Here is a 9,415-nt window from a genome sequence, read left to right on the forward strand (position 1 = left end):
TTCTCATCAGCATAATGATAGTGGAGGACTGTCTTGTGCTTGCTGTCTCTCAGACACACCTCTACCCATTCAATGTGGCTATGTTACTCATCTATAATATAGTTGGATTTACTTGCCCCTGTTTGCATTCCATCTTAGAATTCCTTCTATCTTTTTAAATTTAATTTTGAATGCTTAGAATATGAACATGAGTCCCAAATTAATCAAAAATTATACTCAGAAAAGTGTTACTCCCTCTGTTTTCTCTTTCTTTTCTCCTTAACCTAATAACATAGGTAACCAATCTTGCAGGGTTCTAGTTATCCATTTTGTGCTATTTTTTACAAAAATAAGTAGATTCACTCTGTATGACAGACTCTAGGTCCATCCACAAGTAAAGAGAAAAACAAATACCATATGTTAACAAATACAGTATATACGGAATCTAAAATAAAAATGGTTTTGATGAACATAGGGGCAGGACAGGAATAAAGACACATAGAGAATGGACTTGAGGACACGGGGAGGGGGAAGGGTAAGCTGGGTTGAAGTGAGAGACTAGCATTGACATATGTACACTACCAAATGTAAAATAGATAGCTAGTGGGAAGCAGCTGCATAGCACAGGGAGATCAGCTCGGTGCTTTGCGACCACCTAGAGGGGTGGGATAAAAAGGGTAGGAGGGAGACGCAAGAGGGAAGGGATATGGGGATATGCGTACGCATATAGTGATTCACTTTGTTATACAGCAGAAACTAACACAACACTGTAAAGCAATTATACTCCAATAAAGATGTTAAAAAACAGAAAAAGTAGATTCATGTATGTTATATTTCTCCTTCTTTTGTACACAAATGGAAAAATGCTATATATAAATATGCACTTTACTTTTTTTAATATATTACATATTACAAAATATATAAAAAACATAAAGAATAAACAATTTCCCTATATATTATGGTTATTACAATGTATTTTGTAAATCATTTCAATGATTTTGTATTTTGTAAATCATTTCAATGATTCAGTTTTTACTCAATTTTTTTCACAGCTGAACAGAACCTTTTGTTCATTCAACAATTCCACTATATTTGGACATTTAAGTGGTTTATAATATTTTGCAGTTACAAATAATGCTTTAATGAATAACCTTGAGCAAAGCCATTTTTGTTGGAGGTGTATCTTTAGAGTTAATTTCCAGAAAAGAGATTGCTGAGTCAAAAGGCAAATGCATACTTTGACTTTTAGACATTCCCGTTCATAGCGGTTGTACATACTTTGAGCAATATATGAGTGACTATTTCGTAGAGTGACCACAGCTTCTCCAGCATTGCCAACAGGATATATTGTCAAGCTTTCAAATTTTGTTCAATATTTCACTTATCTAATAAGTAAAGATGAACATCTCTTCATATATTTAAATATTTAAAGATTCTGTGTGTATGTGTGTGTGTGTATACTGTTTGTGTGTGTATGTCTATATATGATTTCCCATTTTCTTTAGGTTTTTTTTCTCACGTTTATTAGAATTTCTTCATATACTGAGTATATTACTTTGTATCAGTGATGTACGCTGCATATTTTCTTCCAGTTTGTCATTTGCCTTTTGATTTTCTTTCTGATGTGCATTTTTCCTATGCAAATTTTAACAAATCTATTTACTATAAATATTTATATGAATTTATATGTTTATATATATCATATGAACATAAATCTCTATAAAGTCTAAAATAATCTTATTTTATTGAATATTAATTTTTATGTATATTTAGAAAGTTTCCCTACATTCATAAAGGAATTCATGAAGGTTTTTTTTTTAATACTTGGACGTTCTATATTTCACAATTAGAACTCTGATTCATTTGGAGTTTCCTCTGTGTATGTTTTGAGAAAATAGTCTTTTATTTTTCAAAATATCTATTAAATTATTCCAACACCATTTATTTAAAAGCCCATATTTGCTGTGGTGGTTTGAGATATTCCTTTATTATATGTACTTGGGTTTATATCTGAACTCTCTATTCTATTCCATACATCTATTTGTTTATTCATGGGCCAGCGACACAAACTCTAATCATAGAGGCTTTGTTGTATGTTTCACATAGTGTAAAAAACTACTTCCTCCTCATAACTATTTCTTTTCAGTGGCGTCCTAGCCATCTTTACATGTTTATTTTTCCCATTAACTCAACTAGCTCCAGAGAAAACTCTATGATTCTTTTATTTGTATCACATTGTTTATAAATTAACTTAGGGAGAATTTATATCTTGATGCTGTTGAAATGTTCTAAAGAGCTATTTTTGTTCAATTCTACTTTTGTGAAATTTCAGGGCATTTTATATCTTTCACCTATGTTCAGGTTTTTTTAAATAAATTTATTTATTTTACTTATTTTATTTTGGGCTGCGTTGGGTCTTCGTTGCTGCACATGGGCTTTCTTTAGTCGCGGTGAGCGGGGGCTACTCTTCGTTGCGGTGCGCTGGTTTCTCATTGCAGTGGCTTCTATTGTTGCGGAGCACGAGCTCTAGGTGCAGGGGCTTCAGTAGTTGCAGCACACGGGCTCAGTAGTTGTGGCTTCTGGGTTCTAGAGCGCAGGCTCAGTAGTTGTGGCGCACGGGCTTAGTTGCTCCATGGCATGTGCGATCCTCCAGGACCAGGGCTCGAACCCATGCCCCTTGCATTGGCAGGTGGATTCTTAACCACTGTGCCACCAGCGAAGCCCTGTTCAGGTGTTTTATGTTAAATGTATTTCTAAGTATTTTATTGTATTTTTATTATCATAAAAGAGGCTTTCCCTTTTATTATATATTCTCAGACTTTATTTGGTTTTGATGACTTTGAGGAGTATTGGTTGGATGTTTTTAGGATGCTCCTCTATTAGAACGGGTTTAATGTTTTTCTCATATTTAGACTCGGATTGTTGGTTTTAGGGAGGAAGATTGAGAGATCAAGTATCTTTTTAATCTCTCCACACCATATCGTATCAACATGAATTACCATTGTAATTCATGATCTCCAGGCTGAGGTACTACAGGTCAGATTTCTCCACTGTCGGTTACCCTTTTGCCACCTTTCTATAGAGTTTTTCCCCTCTTCCCATAGCATACTCTTTGAAAGACAATTATTTAAGAAGCGGGGATTTACACTCCCCCTCCTTGAGCATAGATTGTCAACATAGATTATTTAGAATTCTTCTGCACAGGAGACATGTCTATTCTCTCCCAGTTATTTATTTACTCAATAATTTATACATATAAGTATGGGATTATGGATATTTATTTTATACCTTGGGTTATTCTTTTGTTCAATTACCTTTAGCTCAAATTGTTCCACCATTGGGAGCTATTTCAGTTGGCTCCTATGTACCTCTGACATACCCATTATTATGGGCTTCTATTTTTTAGCATTCTGTACTCTTTCTGGCAGTACAAGATGCTCCAGGTCCATCTTATATTTTCTTGTTCCAGTCCCAGAATCACCCACTTTTCTAAGCCAATTTTCTGATTTTTTTTTTTTTTTTTTTGGCAGAATAATGCTAGAAACCAGGATCTCTTCCTTAGAAACTAGGTGTGTTTATTGCTTTTGGGGTGTCATTGTTTCTTAGTCTGAGTTGACAGACTAAGGAAATCTATATGTGTGATTCAATTTTTTATTAAGATTTTTTTAGAGCAGTTTAAGATTCACAGAAAAATTAAAAGGAAAGTACAGAGAGTTCCCATATAGCCCTCACCCCTACACACGCGCAGACTTACCCATGATCAACAACCCTCACCAAAGTGGTATTATGTTTGATGAATGTATATTACAATTGACCAGCCTATATTGACACATGATAATCACCTAAAAACCATAGTTTACATTAGGATTCACTCTTCGTGTTGTACATTCTATCAGTTTAGAAAAATGTATAATGACATGTATGCATGGCTATGGTATCACACAGAGTATCTTCCCTGCCCTAAAAACCCTCTGTGCTCTGCCTACTCATTCCTGCCCACACCCCACCCCCTGGCAACCACTGACATTTTTACTGTCTCCACAGTTTTGTTTTCTCCAGAATGTCATATAGTTGATATCATACAGTATGTAGACTTTTCAGATTAACTCTTTTCACTTAGTAATATTTATTTAAGATTCCTCTATGTGTTTTCTTGACTTGATAGCTCATTTCGTAGTGCAGAATAATATTCCATTGTCTTAATGTACCACAGTTTATCTACCCACTCACCTATTGAGGACATCTCAGGTGTTTTTAAGTTTTGGCAATTATGAATAAAGCAGCTATAAATACCCTAGTGCAGGTTTAGAGTGGCCATAAGTTTTCAATTCCTCTGGGTAAATACCAAGGTGTACAATTGCTGTTGTGTTGCATGGTAAGAGTATGATTAGTTCTGTACGAAATCTCCAAACTCTTCCAAAATGGCTCTACCATTTCCCATTATCACCAGTGATGAATGAGAGTTCCTGTTATCTCACATCCTCACCAGCACTTGGGGCTGTCTGTCTTCTGTTTAGGCCATTCTAATAGGTGTGTGGTGATATCCCATTGGTGCCTAATTTTGCATTTTTTCTGATGACATATGATGTGGAACATCTTTTTATATGTTATTTGTCATTTGTATGTCTTCTTTGTGAGGGGTCAAAGTCTTTGGCCCATCTTTTTTTTGTTTTGCTTTGTTTTTCTTGAGAGGTGAGAGGCATGAAGTTTATTTTTTAATTGAGTAATTCCACCATATAATTAAACAACAAATTCTAGAGGTTTGGCCCATTTTTTAATTGAGTTATTTATTTCCTTATTATTAAGTTTTAAGAGTTCTTTATATATTTTGGATAACAGTCCTCTTTCAGATGTGTATTTTGCAAATATTTTCTCCCAGTCTGTGGTTTGTGTTCTAATTCTATTGACATTGTCTTTTGCAGAGTGGAAATTTTTAATTTTAATAAAGTTCAACTTACCAATTATTTCTTTCATAGATTGTGCTTTTGGTGTTATATCTAAAAAGGCATGTCCAAGGTCATCTCATTTTTCTCCTATGTTATCTTTTAGAAGTTTTTTTTTTAATTTTGTGTTTTACATTTAGATCTGCGATCCATCTTGAGTTAATATTTGTGAAGGGTGTAAGGTCTGTGTCTAGATTCATATTTTGGCATGTGGATGTCCAGTTGCTTCAGCACCATTTGTTGAAAAGACTGCCTTAGTCCCATTGTTTTGCTTTTGCTCCTTTGTCAATCTGCAAGTAAATTTTGAAAGAAAAATTTGATCTTAGGTCACTTTGTGTAAATTATACCCTGAGATAGTAAGGTATCCTATTTTAATTTTTTTTCCACTTATGAAAAAAAAACCTGGGTAAATCAGTATTTTCCTAATTTTATTCACCCCTCTTCCCCCAAAATGTAGAATGTAACTATGTAACTAATAAGATTCTGAAATTATCATCCATAACCATGCATTTTTAAATGGCTGGACTGATTAAATCATTCTTGCTGATACCACAATTTATCTAAAAGAAGTAATTCTCCTGAAGTTGAACTTAGAAAATAAGTGAATACAAATATCAATCCACTTATAACTTTTCATTAATTACACCTTGCAGAAGATTTTATTTGATGAAGGGTATGATAATAAAATGTTTGATAACACACATGATTAAAAAAATATCTTAAGCTATTTTGGACTCACGACAGATCTCTTTTAAAACTTTACTTTGTTTATATCTCTTTTCCCCTGGGACACCACTGTACCTCTAAAGCTGTAATTATGGCATATTTAACTGGTTAGATGTACTGCATATGAGTGTGATCTAAACAATTTCCTTAATTTTTATGTGGAACTAAAGCAGAATTCTTGTGAAATTTGAAATATATCATTTGTATTTTTTTCTGTCATCTACTGGTCTTGTTACTCAATTTGATTGAAGATTGAAGAAAAGTCCCCAATCTATACATTTTAGACAATTGTCTTGGAAGGAAACCAGTTTCTTAAAAACGGGTTTCATGGTAGGAGATAAATATCAATAAATATCTTTTTTTTTTCCTTCTTAATATGAACTGGGACAAATTTTACTATTGTTTTTGCAAACAAGAAGTAATAATATTTCCAAAATAAAAAGGCACATCTTCCTGTTAACCTCTCTGGATAGGTACATTACTATATAGGAATCTACATTAGCAGGCTCAAGGTATGGAAGAATATGAATCTTTGGAAACACTTCATTCCGTGAAGATGTTCAGCATTTGGGTTCCTAATTTACCAGCATCCCTGAAGTGTAAAGGACAGCACAAAAAGGACCGTAGGAGATTTTTAAAACAAAGAAAAATTTTAGCCTGCCCCTATTTCATAGTCTTTGGGGAAACCTGGAATGGAGAAGAATCAATGAAAAAGTCAGAGAAAGGAAAAGTTGAACATGGTAAATTACAGACACTGACACCACTGAAACTGAGTCCCCCTGAAACTGAGTTCTTCTGCTGAGTTTATGATTAACCTCACTATCCAAAACTTTCTTCCCTTTCTTTTACTGAACCTGTCCCCACCAAAATTGAGAGGTATCAAAGGAAAGGGGCGATTGAAACCATATACCAGCCCCTGTGTCCCTGTCCTTTGAAGTAAAAGGCTTTTGCTGTAGTCTCCCTGGCGTCCCTTGAGTCTCAAAAGGCTGACTCAACAGTTAATGATTAGGAAACCTGAAGATGTAGAAACAAAAACAGCCATTGGGCTGAGGAACTGGTAACAATTTAGACTATAAATCCACCACATAGCAGAATCACCGAACTCACAGTTTAATGAAAGAGATAGATAAAGGACTGGCACACATTCCTAAGTTGTTTTTACAGGAAGCAGGCCCCACCAGATGAAAACTGCTGACCGCAAGAGCATAGACCCTAGACTGGTTGAAAGCAGAATGTTGATGATGCTTGACATTTCACCTTGATGCCAACCAATCCAAGAATTGTGCATGAGCCGATCATGCACCCTGCAGCCCCCTCCCTCACACTGCCTATAAAACCCCTTCCCTGAAAGTCATCCACGTGTTTGGGTCTTTTGAGCATGAGCTACCCATTCTCCTTGCTTGGCAACTTGCTATAAATACTGCACTTTCATTCACCACACCCCGTATCAGTAGACTGGCTTCACTGCGTGCAGGTGACTGGACACAAGTTTGGTTCGGTAACACCAATGCCAAAATTTTCCCCTCCAATGGAGATGTATTTTCTTGGTTCTTCATCTTGCTTCATACTTCCATCTTTCTCCCTAAAAACCAACAAAAACCACCACTGTCTGTTGTCCCTGATATCTATCTTTCTCTTCTTCTTGTCTCTAAGAAATGAAGGAAAGATGGAAGTGACATCTCATTTTCCAGCAGAAGTAGACAATCCTTCCAGACTGCTGCTTTGAAACAGAAAGCCACTCAGATGTTATTTCTGCTTTCTAAGTGGCATTTGGAAAATGAAACAGAGGATATGAATTGAGGTATTTTCAGACTCTCTTTAATGCGTTCAGGTTCCCAAAGGATTTGACTCACCTGGATCCAGTGAGCATGTTTTTCTTGGTTCAGGAGATCTGTAGCCACACTTATTAAAAAGCTTCCCCATTATCCTTGCCAAGTAGTTTTTCTCCTCTGCCATCAGTTTAGGGACATGGAATTTCTTGTCCCCAAAGACTATGTTTTAGGGGCATCAAACATTTCCCTTTGTTTCTTACAATTACGCCTTTAATGAAGTGTCTTCAGCACAGCAAAAGCAGTCTTCTGGTTATGGTATTAAAGAAGGTTTACCTTTGATACATGGAGATCTGTGATTACAAACAATGACTAATAAGAAAATTAAACACAGAATTCCCTAACTGAGTGGATATCATATGTATTTACTTCCTACCAATAATATGCATAGTGATCTAGTCAGCTGTCACAGACCTCCATTTTTTTCCTTCTAACCCCAAAGCCATTTCAGGTTGTCTATACTCTCTAGAATTTTCTTCTCCCTTTTTCCTATTCTTTTTTCTCCTCCCCTTTATTATCCTGTTTCAGAGGAAGCAAGATCATATCTGGCCTGTTTCCCAAGTGTCACCTTCCTGCTACTAAGCCAAATTTCCTTTTTGTCTTGTACAGGAGGATGTGAAATGTATAGCATGAATTAAAGTTTTGCCAAAAGCATATATATTATGTAAAATATCATATTTGTTAGCAGAAGACTCTCAGATTATATATAACTTCTTTTAAATATAAAAATTTTTTTAAATATAACTTTTAGATTATAAATAATGCAACTAAAATTAAAATATATAGAGCTGACGAGAAAAAGGAGTGGAATTAATTATATTGCCCAAGTACTAACCAAAAGTTAGTTGCATTGGGCAAAATATAATTCAAAGGAAAAGCTATTTACAGAAACTCACAGACATATATTAATAAAAAAGAAATGTGTGATATGCAATATGCACTATATATTGCATATAGCGCAATAGTGTTGTGAAGTGTTGTGAAGGAAATCTTCACAACATTTTTTTGAAAATCAATATCATAGGTCCCATGTTCACTGACTAGAATTCATTGAAGTTAGAACTCAAAACAAAATGTTGATTAAAATATAATATTTGGAAGCTAAAAATTCACTTTAAAATAATATATAACCTAAGGTGAATATCAGAAAGAAATTTAAAAATATGTAGGTCTGAAATAAAAGTACAATATATCAAATCTCTTGAGTGTAACAAAATTATATATGGAAAAAATTAAATACTAAATGCTTTCAATGAACAAAGTTTTAAATTCTAGGAATTAGACCTATAATCAGCAATAAATTTTATCCATATCATCACAGTAAGGAAATAATTATGATTTAAATTAGTTATTAATATATAAATAAATAAAAACAAGTTAGTTTACTCTCCCCCTGCAATTTTTCAGTGGGTTGAAAAATCTATTACTATAAAACTCCTGGCAAGTCTGATTAAGAAGAATCAATGCATTTGACTTTATAGAACCTACATTCTAAGGGAAGTAAATAAAGTACACATGTAGTAAGCAAGTCCTTGGTTTACCTGTACTCCCCCTCACTCTAACTGTAGCCAGTGCCCTTGGAGGAGCATAGGGAGAATAGAAGAGCAAAGCAATTGTCTTTGTTTCTTATCAGTTTAGTCTGAAGTTTACTGGACATTATTTTACAGCAAGTAATTCTGTTGAAAGATGATTGCATCTTTAATTCTTTCTACCTATATTTCAGAAGGCAGGGTTGGCACTCAGAGCTATGACACATTAAATCACTACTAACCCTGCAGTTCTTTACTGGAATAGCTAATCTCTAGAAAGTGCCCAAATCATTCCACTCCCACCCTTCAAATAAAGGATACTGGGGCCAAGTGTTTGGGCAGCACAACTCAATGTGTGTTGTGCAACTGTGCCCTCCAGGAAGCTCTTGTTACCGGGTTGCAACAAAGG

General features: G+C 34.8%; 1 long non-coding RNA gene across 3 annotated transcripts in view; it reads right to left on the reverse strand.

Annotated features, from left to right (window-relative positions):
- LOC309634729 overlaps positions 1 to 8,433 on the reverse strand; it is a 32,013-nt gene extending 23,580 nt beyond the window's left edge. For all 3 annotated transcript variants that reach the window (XR_014248379.1, XR_014248380.1, XR_014248381.1), the window contains exon 1: positions 4,938 to 8,433. This is a non-coding gene — a long non-coding RNA (uncharacterized lncRNA). The remainder of the gene's footprint in view (positions 1 to 4,937) is intronic.
- Positions 8,434 to 9,415: the final 982 nt, after the last annotated feature.

This window comes from Balaenoptera borealis (assembly GCF_965194805.1).
Source record: "Balaenoptera borealis genome assembly, chromosome: 9".
Taxonomy (NCBI): domain Eukaryota; kingdom Metazoa; phylum Chordata; class Mammalia; order Artiodactyla; family Balaenopteridae; genus Balaenoptera; species Balaenoptera borealis.